The sequence below is a fragment of the Macaca thibetana genome, chromosome 8 (assembly GCF_024542745.1).
Source record: "Macaca thibetana thibetana isolate TM-01 chromosome 8, ASM2454274v1, whole genome shotgun sequence".
Lineage (NCBI taxonomy): Eukaryota > Metazoa > Chordata > Mammalia > Primates > Cercopithecidae > Macaca > Macaca thibetana.
In genome coordinates this window covers 53137501-53151508 of record NC_065585.1, presented here as the reverse complement: position 1 = coordinate 53151508, position 14008 = coordinate 53137501, and the positions used below count along the sequence as shown (strand labels likewise).

Below are 14008 nucleotides of genomic sequence, written 5' to 3'. Positions count from 1 at the left end.
TTCACACTCTATGCACTTCTGTCCTAAAAAGGCATAGCAAGTTAAAAGAAAAGAAACAAACAAACAAAAAACAGCTTTCTACAGCCTTTCCTGATCTTTAGTAATTAGATGAATAAGCCTCAGAATTTTTGTTTTCTAAAGCTTCACTGACAATGTGAGATGTGAAAAAAATGTCATTGATCTCTATGGAGGAAAAAAAAAAAAGACAAAATGCAGAATTGATTCAGACTGATAGTTTAGTATAAAGATGCAAACAGGACAGTCCTCATGGTTCACATTTGCCAGTTTATTTTCACCAAACATATTCACAATAGCAGGATCACTAAATGAATATTCAGCCCACAAGTGTTTAGCTTTTGTGGATTCCCAAATTAAAATTATTACTAAGAACAAAAAATCATTATTACTAATATCTGTGATAAAGACTGGGTCTACTTACTTGTACAGAAGTAGACACTTTATAAGCAAAAAGAAGAGCATTAGGAATTTGAAAGCCCAGTAAATGCAAATTAGATTGCATTTTACAAAATACGGCTGCTCTCATTTTCAACAAATTTCCAGGGATTCCAAGGAATCAGAAAAGGAATCAGAAGGAATAGCCGAGCCATTTTCACTCCTGAATTATCTTCCTGCCTGTTTTTATATTTAGATTTTTAAAAATGCAGTAACAATTATTACAGCTCTCAATTATTGGGTAATTACTATGAGCCAGGCATTCTGCTAAGTACTGTGCATGCATTATTTCATTTGATCCCCTCAACATATATATGAGGAAGTCAATATCATTTTTCTATGTTTACAGATGAGGAAATTAAACATAGAAAGGTTGAGTTCCTTGTCTAGGATCTTAGAGCCAGTAAACGGTTCTTCAGTACATTGGCTAGGTCCAAAGCCAGGTTCGTTAGCCACTAATGCAAGCTATTAATACCTCTAGAAAAAGAACATACTAACTGAGTAACCCAAAGACTTCCAAGTATTTTGTCTATCCTGGAGCTTTGAGTCCAGTGAATATAGAGGGACTGATACCAGCTTGGGGAGCAGATGTGTAGATGAACTAACTCCATTCTTTTCCATACACTCCTTCTCCATTGCCAGATGTGGACCTGAGGTTGTAGTTCTCGGAAGCTATCTTTCTCTCTTGATGCCACCAAAGGATAACAGCTTGCTAATGAGGCACTTACCTTAGAGGCCCTGATGCTAACTAAGTCCTGGGAAACATGGTTAGACCATAAGATTACTCAGAGAAAGTAACCCCTTTGAAAACTGCTCCTTTACCTAAGTCTTGAAGCTGCTATGGATTTTGCTGATTTCAAGCAGTTGAAAGGCATTCAACTAAGGAGAGGCAGTGTGCTATATAGGAATAAAGCTTCAAAAGCAGTCCTGGGACGATATGAGGTTTTTCGGCTAGTTATTATAAAGACAAAAAAAGTAACTTATGAGGTTTTTCTGCTCATTATCATTATAATGACAAGACTTAACTCACCTGAATCTCTCTCTCTCTCTCTCTCTTTTTTTTTTAAGACAGTCTCACTCTGTCGCTCAGGCTGGAGTGCAACGGTGCAATCTTGGCTCACTGCAATCTCCACCTCCTGGGTTCAAGCGATTCTCATGCCTCAGCCTCTCAAGTAGCTAGGATTACAGTTATGCACCACTAGGCCTGGATAATTTGTATTTGTGTGTGTGTGTGTGTGTGTGTGTGTGTGTGTGTTTAGAAGAAACAGGGTTTTGCCATGTTAACTAGGCTGGTCTCGAACTCTTGGCCTCAAGTGACCCGCCTACACTGGCCTCCCAAAGTGCTGGGATTACAGGTGTGAGCCACTGTGCCAGGCCTGAATGAATCTCATTTACAATAATGAAATAGTATTATTTCATTTGTTATGTGACACATCTTTTGGATTTTAACTTTTGAAATCTGAGGCCTTTTTTTTTTTTTTTTTTTCTTACAGAGTCTCACTCTGTTGCCCAGACTGGAGTACTGTGGTGCAATCACAGCTCACTGCAGCCCCTATCTCCTGGGCTCAAGTGATTCTCCCACTTCAGCCTCCTGAGTAACTGGGACCACGGGTGCCTGCCACCACGCCTGGCTAAATTTTTTCTGTTTTTTTGTACAGATTAGGTCTCACTACGTTGCTCATGCTGGTCTCGAACTCCGGCCTTAAGTGATTCTCTTGCCTCAGCCTCCCAAAGTACTGGGATTAAGGTGTGAGCCACCACATCAAGGCTCTGAGGTATCTTATAGCCAATAAATAGCATCTTCCAATGTTTGCTGGTCAGGCAACAGTAGTGAGGTATTTGTCATAGTTTGTGAATGTGCAAAAAATATTTGCAGAATGGATAGCAATGGAGATGATAGAGCATTTGCTCCTTGAATCCCAAGGCACTATACCAGAAAGTATGGGAAGATGAAAGATAGGAATACTTACAATGCGGTTAGAGACACAAAGAATAAACACATAAAATGTTTACCATAAATTCATGTTTAATTCATTGTATATTCTCATCTACTCCCAAAAAGGATTTGGGACAAAAAGAGGTTAAGTACTTTTGTCCAGAGTCATTACAGTTAGGCAGACTGGAAAATGACCTAATTCTTATCCTATGCTATTCTTAACCACTCTAACTCCCCATTCTCCAACTGCCCACAATGCTGGAAGAAGCAGCATGGCACAATGTGAAGAGCTCAGAAAATGGGACGATATTGTTTGTGCTGAAGAGGAGGAGGAAGTGGGGTTGTTGAGTCAACAGGGACTCTTCTCACTGGAGAGGACTATCAAAAGCACTCTAATGGTGAAGAAGGTGTGAGCAAAGGCACAAGAAGAAGAAAGATAATTTGTAGGAATTGTAAGTTAGTAAGGCTGACAAGGAAGTTTGTAAGGGTAGTAGTGGGACCTAGAGGTGGAAGGAAAGGAGAAGGAATCTGAAATCCAGAGAGTGACTTTCAGCCTTTATTCTGAAGACAGCTGCTATGGCCTGAATGTTTGTGTCCTTTCAAAATTCATGTGTAGAAGCCTAATTCCCAATGTGACAGTATTAGGTGATGGGGCCTTGTAAGAAGTAATTAAGTCATGGCCGGGTGCAGAGGCTCATGCCTGTAATCTCAGCACTTTGCAGGGCGGAGGCGGGTGGATCACCTGAGATCAGGAGTTCGACACCAGCCTGGCCAACATGGTGAAACTCCATCTCTACTAAAATTACAAAAATTGAAACTCCATCTCCACTAAAATTACAAAAATTAGCCAGGCATGGTGGCATGTGCCTGTAGTCCCAGCTACTCAGGAGACAGAGGCAGGAGAATTGCTTGAACCCGGGAGGCAGAGGTTGCAGTGAGCTGAAAGAGGAAAACTCTGTCTCCAAAACAAAAAAAAAGAAGAAGAAGAAATTAAGTTATGAGGGCTCTGCCCTCGTAAGTGGATCTGTGCCTTTAGAAAAGAGGCTGAAGGGAGAGTGTTTGCCCCTTCTAGCAAGTGAGGACACACAGAAAGCACCATCTATGAAGCAGAGTGAGCCCTCACCAGACACTCAACTTGCTGCTGCTTTGTTCTTGGACTTCCAAGCCTCCAGAACTGTGGAGCAATAAATTTCTGTTTATAAGTTACTCAGTCTAATGTATTTTGTTATAGCAGATGAAATAAATGGAGACAACTGAGCTGCCAGTGAAGGTTTCTGAATTTATCTACTTTTAGAAGTTTAACTTGGGGAAGACTGTTCTGTTGCGCGTATGCAGTTGGAGATGATGAGCTGACTTCTGCGCTTTGTCAATGAAACACAACGGGAGAGACTGGTGAGATTTCTTTCTATGTGGGGCCTTGGTTGTGATAGACGTGATAGACGAAAGGGAAAAATACGTTACAGAAATTCATATTAAAAAGTGCCTGTGAAAATGTTCAAATAAGATTGGGAAATGTTAGAATACGCAAAACTCCCTGATTATTCCATTGTTAGACTTTTCAGATCCTTTAGGGCAGCAGTCCCCAATCTCGTTGGCACCAGGAACTGGTGTCATGGAAGACAATTTTTCCACGGACCAGGGTAGGGGGATGGTTTTGGGATCATTCAAGCACATTACATTTATTGTATATTTTATTTCTATTATTATTACATTATAATATATATGAAATAATTATACAACTCACCATAATGTAGAATCAGTGGGAGCCCTGAGCTTGTTCTCCTGGAACTAGAGGGTCCCATCTAGGGGTGGTGGGAGACAGTGACAGATCACCAGGCATTAGATTCTCATAAGGAGCGTACAACCTAGATCCCTCGTGTGCACACTTCACAATAGGGTTCACGCTCCTAGCTGCCACTGACCTGACAGGAGGCAGAGCTCAGGTGGTAATGCAAATCATGGGGAGCAGCTGTAAATACAGATGAAGCTTCGCTTGCTTGCCCCTGCCTACCTCCTGCTTTGCAGCCTGGTTCCCAACAGGCCATGGTACTGGTCTGTGGCCTGGAAATTGAGGATCTCTGCTTTAGGGAATACAAATTATAACATTACCCACATGTTGATCATTGAGCACTTTTACACTTTTTCCCATAGGAAATTGCCTATTAATGAATTCTAGTTCCAAGTTCCAGTGAGCCTGGTTTGAGAAATGCTGAGTTACTTATATCCTAGTTAATGGCTAAGTTGTAGCTCTTTTATCTTTTATTTATTTTTTATTCCAGCATTGGATTATCAGCCTCAGACCTTTTATAAGCATATTTGCATTCAATTTAATAATTTTCGCTCATAATCATAGGTCACCAAGTTACTGAAATCAATTTCGATGACACCATAAGAACATTTTATGGCCAAGGATAGTGGTGCTTGCCAATAATCCTAGCTACTTAGGAGGCTGAGGTAGGAGTATTATCTTAGCCCAGGAGTTTGAGACTAGCCTGGGCAACATAGCAAGGTGCTTTATCAAGAGAAAATAAAACAAGTAACATTTTATGAAAGTAGGTAGATCATGGCCGGGCGTAGTGGCTCATGCTTATAATCCCAGCACTATGGGAGGCCGAGGTGGGTGGATCACGAGGTCAGGAGTTCGAGACCAGCCTGGCCAAGGTGGTGAAACCCCGACTCTTCTACAAATACAAAAATTAGCCAGGTGTGGTGGCAAGTGCCTGTAATTCCAACTACTCAGGAGGCTGAGTCAGGAGAATCACTCGAACCCGGGAGGCAGAGGTTGCAGTGAGCTGAGATCGTGCCACTGCACTCCAGGCTAGGCAACGAGAGTGAGACTCCATCCCTCCAAAAAAGGAAGTAGGTAGATCATAACTAATGTGAATATATATAATATATATATATAGTGTATGCATGCATATGTATATATGTATGTTTGCTTATATTTCTATATGTATGTTTACATTGGTGTATATAAATATATATGTATGTATTTGTGTATATATGTGTGTGTGTATTCCTTATATTTAATTTAATTCCACAAAACTCAGTGATAGTTATTACCTTACACTTGCTTCATGCAGAACATATTACATAGCAGAACAGTAGAAAGCACCTTGCTAACGTTATTCAAAGTCTTTGCTAACAGAACAAAAAGAATATATTACTTGCCATTAAAAATTGGTGGTTTGCACTTGCCTTAATTTTACTGTCTGAGACTTTTTCAGCAAAATGCACAATTGTAATAAGCAGAATTGTAAAAGGCTGCTGTTGGGTTTTTGCAGACTCTCTCTCTTTCATCACACCTTTAGAAAACAGGTTTTTTTTTTTCTTTTTATTTATTTATTTATTTATTATACTTTAAGTTCTAAGGTACATGTGCATAATGTACAGGTTTGTTACATATGTATACTTGTGCCATGTTGGTGTGCTGCACCCATCAACTTGTCAGCACCCATCAACTGGTCATTTACATCAGGTATAACTCCCAATGCAATCCCTCCCCCCCTCCCCTCCCCATAATAGGCCCCAGGGTGTGATGTTCCCCTTCCCGAGTCCAAGTGATCTCATTATTCAGTTCCCACCTATGAGTGAGAACATGTGGTATTTGGTTTTCTGTTCTTGCGATAGTTTGCTGAGAATGATGGTTTCCAGCTGCATCCATGTCCCTACAAAGGATACAAACTCATCCTTTTATATGGCTGCATAGTATTCCATGGTGTCTATGTGCCACATTTTCTTAATCCAGTCTGTCACTGATGGACATTTGGGTTGATTCCAAGTCTTTGCTATTGTGAATAGTCCCTCAATGAACATATGTGTGCATGTGTCTTTATAGCAGCATGATTTATAATCCTTTGGGTATATACCCAGTAATGGGATGGTTGGGTCATATGGTACTTCTAGTTCTAAATCCTTGAGGAATCGCCATACTGTTTTCCATAATGGTTGAACTAGTTTACAATCCCACCAACAGTGTAAAAGTGTTCCTATTTCTCCACATCCTCTCCAGCACCTGTTGTTTCCTGACTTTTTAATGATTGCCGTTCTAACAGGTGTGAGATGGTATCTCATTGTGGTTTTGATTTGCATTTCTCTGATGGCCAGTGATGATGAGCATTTTTTCATGTGTCTGTTGGCTGCATGCATGCCTTCTTTTGAGAAATGTCTGTTCATATCCTTTGCCCACTTTTTGATGGGGTTGTTTGTTTTCTTCTTGTAAATTTGTTTGAGTTCTTTGTAGGTTCTGGATATTAGCCCTTTGTCAGGTGAGTAGATTGCAAAAATTTTCTCCCATTCTCTAGGTTGCCTGTTCACTCTGGTGGTAGTTTCTTTTGCTGTGCAGAAGCTCTTTAGTTTAATTAGATCCCATTTGTCAATTTTGGCTTCTGTTGCTGTTGCTTTTGGTGTTTTAGACGTGAAGTCCTTGCCCATGCCTATGTCCTGAATGGTATTACCTAGGTTTTCTTCTAGGGTTTTTATGGTATTAGGTCTAACATTTAAGGCTCTAATCCATCTTGAATTAATTTTCATATAAGGAGTAAGGAAAGGATCCAGTTTCAGCTTTCTACTTATGGCTAGCCAATTTTCCCAGCACCATTTATTAAATAGGGAATCCTTCCCCCATTTCTTGTTTTTCTCAGGTTTGTCAAAGATCAGATGGCTGTAGATGTGTGGTATTATTTCTGAGGACTCTGTTCTGTTCCATTGGTCTTTTTCTCTGTCTTGGTACCAGTACCATGCTGTTTTGGTTACTGTAGCCTTATAGTATAGTTTGAAGTGAGTAGTGTGATGCCTCCAGCTTTGTTCTTTTGACTTAGGATTGTCTTGGCAAAGCAGGCTCTTTTTTGGTTCCATATGAACTTTAAAGCAATTTTTTTCCAACTCTGTGAAGAAACTCATTGGTAGCTTGATGGGGATGGCATTGAATCTATAAATTACCATGGGCAGTATGGCCATTTTCACAATATCGATTCTTCCTATCCATGAGCATGGTATGTTCTTCCATTTGTTTGTGTCCTCTTTTATTTCACTGAGCAGTGGTTTGTAGTTCTCCTTGAAGAGGTCCTTTACATCCCTTGTAAGTTGCATTCCTAGGTATCTTATTCTCTTGGAAGCAATTGTGAATGGAAGTTCATTCATGATTCGGCTCTCTGTTTGTTACTGGTGTATAAGAATGCCTGTGACTTTTACACATTAATTTTGTATCCTGAGACTTTGCTGAAGTTGCTTATCAGCTTAAGGAGATTTTGGGCTGAGATGATGGGGTTTTCTAAATATACAATCATGTCATCTGCAAACAGGGACAATTCGACTTCTTCTTTTCCTAACTGAAGACCCTTTATTTCTCTCTCTTGCCTGATTGCCCTAGTCAGAACTTCCAACACTATGTCAAATACGAGTGGTGAGAGAGGGCATCCCTGTCTTGTGCCAGTTTTCAAAGGGAATGCTTCCAGTTTGTGCCCATTCAGTATGATATTGGCTGTGGGTTTGTCATAAATAGCTCTTATGATTTTGAGATACGTTCCATCAATACTGAATTTATTGAGAGTTTTTAGCATGAAGGGCTGTTGAATTTTGTCAAAGGCCTTTTCTACATCTATTGAGATAATCATGTAGTTTTTGTGTTTGGTTCTGTTTATATGCTGGATTACGTTTATTGATTTGTGAATGTTGAACCAGCCTTGCATCCCAGGGATGAAGCCCACTTGATCATGGTGGATAAGCTTTTTGATGTGCTGCTGGATTCGGTTTGCCAGTATTTTATTGAGGATTTTTGCATCAATGTTCATTAGGGATATTGGTCTAAAATTCTCTTTTTTTGTTGTGTCTCTGCCAGGCTTTGGTATCAGGATGACGTTGGCCTCATAAAATGAGTTAGGGAGGATTCCCTCTTTTTCTATTGATTGGAATAGTTTCAGAAGGAATGGTACCAGCTCCTCCTTGTACCTCTGGTAGAGTTCAGCTGTGAATCCATCTGGTCCTGGACTTTTTTTCGTTGGTAGGCTATTAATTATTGCCTCAATTTCAGAGCCTGCTATTGGTCTATTCAGGGATTCAACTTCTTCCTGGTTTAGTCTTGGGAGAGTGTAAGTAAGTGTCCAGGAAATAAATTATCCATTTCTTCTAGATTTTCTAGTTTATTAGAGGTGTTTATAGTATTCTCTGATGGTAGTTTGTATTTCTGTGGGGTCGGTGGTGATATCCCCTTTATCATTTTTTATTGCTTCTATTTGATTCTTCTCTCTTTTCTTCTTTATTAGTCTTGCTAATGGTCTATCAATTTTGTTGATCTTTTCAAAAAACCAACTCCTGGATTCATTGATTTTTTTGGAGGGTTTTTTGTGTCTCTATCTCCTTCATTTCTGCTCTGATCTTAGTTATTTCTTGCCTTCTGCTAGCTTTTGAATGTGTTTGCTCTTGCTTCTCTAGTTCTTTTAATTGTGATGTTAGAGTGTCAATTTTAGATCTTTCCAGCTTTCTCTTGTGGGCATTTAGTGCTATAAATTTCCCTCTACACACTGCTTTAAATGTGTCCCAGAGATTCTGGTATGTTGTATCTTTGTTCTCATTGGTTTCAAAGAACATCTTTATTTCTGTCTTCATTTCGTTATGTACCCAGTAGTCATTCAGGGGCAGGTTGTTCAGTTTCCATGTAGTTGAGCGGTTTTGATTGAGTTTCTTAGTCCTGAGTTCTAGTTTGATTGCACGGTGGTCTGAGAGACAGTTTGTTATAATTTCTGTTCTCGTACATTTGCTGAGGAGTGCTTTACTTCCAATTATATGGTCAATTTTGGAATAAGTGAGATGTGGTGCTGAGAAGAATGTATATTCTGTTGATTTGGGGTGGAGAGTTCTGTAGGTGTCTATTAGGTCCACTTAGTGCAGAGTTGAGTTCAATTCCTGGATATCCTTGTTAACTTTCTGTCTCATTGATCTGTCTAATGTTGACAGTGGGGTGTTGAAGTCTCCCATTATTATTGTATGGGAGTCTAAGTCTCTTTGTAAGTCTCTAAGGACTTGCTTTATGAATCTGGGTGCTCCTGTATTGGGTGCATATATATTTAGGATAGTTAGCTCTTCCTGTTGAATTGATCCCTTTACCATTATGTAACGGCCTTCTTTGTCTCTTTTGATCTTTGATGGTTTAAAGTCTGTTTTATCAGAGACTAGGATTGCAATCCCTGCTTTTTTTGTTCTCCATTTGCTTGGTAAATCTTCCTCTATCCCTTTATTTTGAGCCTATGTGTGTCTCTGCATGTGAGATGGGTCTCCTGAATACAGCAAACTGATGGGTCTTGACTCTTTATCCAGTTTGCCAGTCTGTGGAAGAAAGGTTTTAAGTAGCAGTATACACCATCTAAAACAAGAGTTTGCAACAAGTTTAATTGGGAATACAGAATTCTTTCTGTCAAAGACAATGTTGACCTCATTTTCAAGTAAGCAAAGAATGAATTACTCATTTATTTACTTCTTGCACACAATAACCAAGTCAAACCACCATCAGTCTTCTACGAAAGGCTATTATTGCTGGGTGTGGTGGCTCACGCCTGTAATCCCAACAATTTGGGAGGCTGAGGCAGGTGGACCACCTGATGTCAGGAGTTGAAGACCAGCCTGGCCAACATCGTGAAACTCTGTCTCTACTAAAAATACAAAAATTAACCAGGCGTAATGGTGTGTGCCTGTAATCCCAGCTACTCAGGAGGCTGAGGCAGGAGAATCACTTGAACCTGGGAGACAGAGGTTGCAGTGAGCCGAGATTGCACCACTGCACTCCAGCCTGGACAAGACAGAGACTCCTTCCAAAAAAAAAGCAAGAAAGAAAAAAATGGTTACTCTTACAAAACTCTCCCTGCCTCTGGAAAAAAATGCATTGGCTTATATCTTACATTTCTGCGGAATTCAGGAGTGTGTTTCTTCCCAGGCATGCCATATTGGTTCTGGCACTTGTGTCTGTCCTTGTGGAGTCACCTCTGAGAGGAATGGTTCTCCCCTTCATTGCCTCTTTTTTTTTTTTTTGGCATCTTCTTGCCGTCATTCACATGTTGCTCCTACTGAGAATTTTCTCTGAAGTTGAGAGCCTCCAACAGATGAGTTATTAACTGAACCAATTTGGAAAGCTTTACAGCCACTGCCCTCTGCTCCCTGCTGACTACTTGCCCAACCCAACCCTTTATCAGAAATGTTGAGGTCTCCAACAAGCACAAGGATCAAACATGACTTCACTATCACCATCAGTGGACCCTAAAGTTAGCTGTACGTGTTGCTTAGAAGGAAACAAAAATGTCACAACTTGCCTCCTGCTTAGCGTGATCTCATCCCTACCACCTTTTCTTATGCACACTGCCAATAGCTCCTAAGCCCTCCAACTTGTCCTCATGTTGGAGCCTTACACTTGCTCCCTCTCCTGGGATGCTATCTCCTGGGATGTTCATGTGTCCCATTCTACATCATTCAGGTTTCTTCTTAAATGTCACTTCCTTGGAGTGGTCTCCCTGGGCCTCTCAAATTAAATACTGCACCCTCGAGCCCATCACTCCTTATTCCCTAATCCTGCTTTAGGTTTCTTTTAGCATTTATCAATAAATAATTATTGAATTACATGTATATCTTTCTCTCTCATCAGAATATGAGCCTCAGGAGGACAGCGATGGATCTTGTTCACAAACATCTCCTTAGAGATTCTGCTTCTGAAGTCAATTTTCCCAGGTACCAAAAATCTCATTCTGAAAACCAGACCAGGTAATTTCTTTTTTCTTTTCATTTGAAACAGGGGTCTCACTCTTTTTCTCTGGCTGGGCTCAAATTCCTGATTCTCCCGCCTCAGTCTCCTAAGTAGCTGAGACAACAGGCACCCACCACCGTGACCTATCAGCCCAGGTAATTTGGAAGCCACTAAATTGAACAGCACTTGGAAGGCATGAATTGACACCAGACTTTCCCTAAGTCTGAGGTGGCCGTTGTTGTTAGAAGCCTATTTTGTTGTTAGAGTCTCATTTTGTTGTTCTTTTGTTAGTTTTTAAAGAAAGAAACAAAAGAGAAATGTCTTTCCCTCCCAAGTCCAGAAAGTCCGTGACTCAATGTTGTGGTGAATTGCCAGGAATCATTTACACATTAACAATAATAGTGTCAGAGGGAAGTGGAAAGCAAGAACTCCCTAGGTAAATGGTATTATCTCCAAGTGATTGGGAAATGACTGTATATCTGAGAGAGTGTATGCTACTGATTTACTGGACACCAGCACATGAAGTCTTATTGTGGTCATATTTTGCCCATTTTTAACTGCAATCACACAACATTTACATGGAACATTCCTTCCTTTTCTTTTACCTTCAATGTCTATGTTATTATCACCAATTCCTCTTAAGTGATTTGGTGGGTTAGACTGATGTGTTTGAGGAAAGTAGGGTAGAATCTTTAATTATAATGTAAACTGCCTGTGTTCATCTGTTCCAGGTCAGGAGTAGGTCTGGACTGAGCCTGTGTCTCCTGCACCTCAGTTGTTTCCAGCTCTGCACTGTTGGAGAAGCTCAAGGGTGGCAAGTCACCACCAGACTCACTGGCATCTGGGCCACACATTGCTGTGACTTTGGTTCAGAGAGAACAAGGGGAGCAGGTATCTTGCTCTTGATTTAGGAGAAGCTTCACAGAAGGGCCTTCATGGGATTTTAAGAAGGCAGGTATGACCTGATTAAGAAGCTGCACTCCAGCCTTGGCAAGAGAGTGAGGCCCTCTCTCAATAAATAACTTTTTAAAAAGGGAAATAGTTACAAATATAAAAAGGCCCACTATTTGTAGAGTAGATGGATGAAAAGAGAGGGAGGGAGACTTATAGAGAGTGAAGGAAACTTAAGGTAAACAAAGCAGTGAGAAGAGGGAATGGAGATAGGAATCTGGAAGGTAAAAGAACCCTAAAGTGGTCAGGAGAGAGACCATGAGGCCCTGACTGTACCACTGTTTTCCCTGTGGGCTGTTAGATGTCTTGAGTATTTTCTAATGCCTCATTGGTGGTGTCTTATGTGAATAAATTAACAGAAAACTGTAACAATTAACTATATGTTTCTCACCAGTAACCACAGTCAACCACCACATAATGAACTAGACAGTTCCCTCCCCACTTTGGCATTGATACGTTCTGATATTCGTAAACAGTGGTCAACTTGCCACCTCATCACCGTCTGATCAAGCTATATATGGTTCCATCTTCCCTTTCTGACCCATTCCTCCAGCCTGTTAAATCATTTTCCTCGCTTTCTCTTCCTCCAGCCAATTTGTTCATTTCTGGGTAAAATGACACCACATTATTCTAGCTGCAGACTCACAATTTATTTACAATTAATATTTACTGAGTGCAGTTGGCTCTGTATTAGGCACTGAAAATGAACACCAGACACCAAGGCGTTAGTACAGGAAACTAAAAGCAGATATTCCTTCTTCCACCCACCCTCCGTTTTCTTTCCCTTCAAATGTTATTTTTATTATTGTTAAGTTTGATAATCATATTGTCTTGATCTCAAGGCATTCTCATAGGCTCCCCATGTACAATCTCAAAGTTTTCAACAAATGCTGTTTGAATCTGAAAATTCCAAAAGACAATAACTTTGGTCCTACCTCCTTGGTTGTGTGGCTGGGGAAGTGGGATAAGAAAATACATGTCTGCATTCCTCTGTTTCCCCAGTGTGACTGAGAATAGACTGACCAAGGACAGGCTTAGGCAAACACAACTTTATTTATTCACCTTGGAATAAGGGTATAGACACCCATACAGAACAGCACTTCTTTGCTCATTTCTTCCCCATCCATTCCAGGGAAATAGCTGAATGTTCTTTCATGGGAGACACATCCTTTTATAATGTTATCAAATACATCATTAACACTTCTAAAAAAATGGCGTCCACCACTAGAAGTCTCATATTGTTTGCGTAAAATAAAACTGTTTCCTATTTGTCCAACATATCCACTTGAATGAAACGTCACAGAAGCGTTTGCAGTAACTTCTTATAAGGGAACTACATCAATGGGTTCCATTTCTATCTGCTAGTTTCTGGCCTTTTTCACTTTGAAGAGAAAATAAGATGCATTATCACATTAAAAATAGGCAACTTGGGTCAGGCTAGCCTTTCTTCTTTGAAAAAAAAAAAAAAAACTATGAAATTAAATATCCAACCCTAACTGTCCAAAGCGTGGGAGTGAGGGTGTTTCCACTATTTAAAAAAAAATCTGTTCTGATATATATTTTTTCCTGGTGTGCACTACCAAGTTACTGGAAAAGCTACATTTCCCAGGACGACAAGTTAGAGAAGCCCAGCCTTGAAACAGGGACCCAGCTGGCACAAGAAGGAAACTGAAGGGCTCCAAGTCACCCTCCCATGTAACCAGCATTCACCTTCGTGACCTTTCTCCAGACATGGCTCTTGCACCTGCTGTGTCATCCTTGATTTTTTGCAACAATTATTTTGGCCTATAAAGTTAGAACATTCAGAGGAAACGGGAATTTCTGCTACAACACAGTATATAAGATACTTAATCTGTGTTTTGAAAACTATACATAAAAATTAACTGCATTCACAGGGTAGGGGAGAAGGGTTTGGTTTTCAAACTCTAACCAACTTTGTA

The 14008-nt window shown here is 40.2% G+C and overlaps 1 protein-coding gene across 7 annotated transcripts in view; it reads right to left on the bottom strand.

Moving 5' to 3' along the window:
* Nucleotides 1-13102: 13102 nt before the first annotated feature.
* Nucleotides 13103-14008, bottom strand: part of RUNX1T1 (RUNX1 partner transcriptional co-repressor 1) — a 148558-nt gene continuing 147652 nt past the window's right edge. For all 7 annotated transcript variants that reach the window (XM_050802194.1, XM_050802191.1, XM_050802192.1 and 4 more), the window contains one exon: nt 13103-14008. This exon is cut by the window's right edge and continues 4612 nt beyond it. The gene's annotated coding sequence lies outside the window, so the exon portion shown is untranslated.